The sequence below is a fragment of the Meleagris gallopavo genome, chromosome 21, assembly GCF_000146605.3.
Source record: "Meleagris gallopavo isolate NT-WF06-2002-E0010 breed Aviagen turkey brand Nicholas breeding stock chromosome 21, Turkey_5.1, whole genome shotgun sequence".
NCBI classification, from domain to species: Eukaryota; Metazoa; Chordata; class Aves; order Galliformes; family Phasianidae; genus Meleagris; species Meleagris gallopavo.
Window position 1 is genome coordinate 8,434,453 of NC_015031.2, and position 1,203 is coordinate 8,435,655.

The 1,203-nt window shown below is 59.4% G+C and overlaps 2 non-coding genes across 2 annotated transcripts in view; both read right to left on the reverse strand.

The window, feature by feature from the left end:
• Nucleotides 1–935: 935 nt before the first annotated feature.
• Nucleotides 936–1,148, reverse strand: LOC116217363. Its single transcript, XR_004161820.1, has one exon. It is a non-coding gene; the product is annotated as a small nucleolar RNA U3 (small nucleolar RNA).
• Nucleotides 1,149–1,180: 32 nt separating this feature from the next.
• The window catches only part of LOC116217372, a 212-nt gene continuing 189 nt past the window's right edge, over nucleotides 1,181–1,203 (reverse strand). Inside the window, exon 1 of the small nucleolar RNA XR_004161829.1 lies at nucleotides 1,181–1,203. This exon is cut by the window's right edge and continues 189 nt beyond it. This is a non-coding gene — a small nucleolar RNA (small nucleolar RNA U3).

The window sequence follows — 1,203 nt, forward strand, 5'->3', positions numbered from 1 at the left end:
CACGCTCCGCCCGCCGGCCCCGGTGCGGGAACCCCAAAAGTGCGGCGCTGCATATCGGACACGCGCCCTCATCTGCATGTTCCGCCCCGGCCGACCAATCAAAAGCGCCGCTCTCAGGAAGGGGCGGGGACACGGTCCCGAACACGGCCCGCAGTGGGGCTCGATTTCTGCGCGCAGACGCGGCGCCACCAGCACTGCCTGCGGTAGCACGGATCCAAAGCCGCGAAAATGCTGGACAAAATCCAGCAGAGCTACAGAAAGTGACCGGGATCTGAAGCATGGCGCTGATGAATAGCGGCTGGGTGCCCTGGAGAAGACTGAGTGAGGATCTGATCGATGCTTATAAATATATAGCGGGCAGGAGTCAAGTGGATGGGGCCGGGCTCTTTTCCCTGGTGCCCAACAACAGGACAAGGGTCAGTGCGCACGAACGTGAACGCTCTGAGAGTGTCAGAGCTCTGCAACGGGCTGCCCAGAGAGGCACTGGAGTTTCCTTCACTGCAGGTATTCAAAACCCGCTTGGATGCTTTCCTGTGCTTTTCCTCCAGGGAACCTGCTTTACGGGATTTGCATTGGGGGATCTCCAGAGATCTCTTCAAACGCCGACAATTCTGTGATTGTGCGATTCTGCCCGAACCCTCCCGTGCCAGCGGGTAATGTACCCGGCCCCAAAATCTGCACCACTTCCAGGGCAGTGTTGCAAGATCGGGAACAGCCACCAGGCACTGCCAAACCCCAACGCGTTCCTACCCGCGCTCCCGCCCGAGCAGCCAACCAGGCCCCGCAGCGGCCCTACAATCGCAAGCTTTCCAGAGCCCGGCAACAACTGCAGCACAGCGCGTGCATCCTAGGGCATGGGACAGGACAGACCAGCTACTAACTTCCACACTCAACTACAAACTGCTCTATCTTTTCACCCTTTTAATAAAGCACAAACCACTCAGCCTGTGTTCTCTCCCTCCCAGACCCAACAAGTAGGACGGGAACGGTCATCAATGGCGGGCGGCTCCTGCACAAGCAGCACCGCCCGCCCGCTTCACGCTCAGGAGAGAACACGCCGCTCCTCCTCGTGGCTTGTGGTGCCGGACACTTTCGATCACACTCCTCTAGTTACCAACTACAGAAATGATCCCTGAAAGTATAGTCCTAACCCAGCACTCCCAACGCCGCCCGCCCCATCGCCGCGCACCGCCCTCCAGCTCA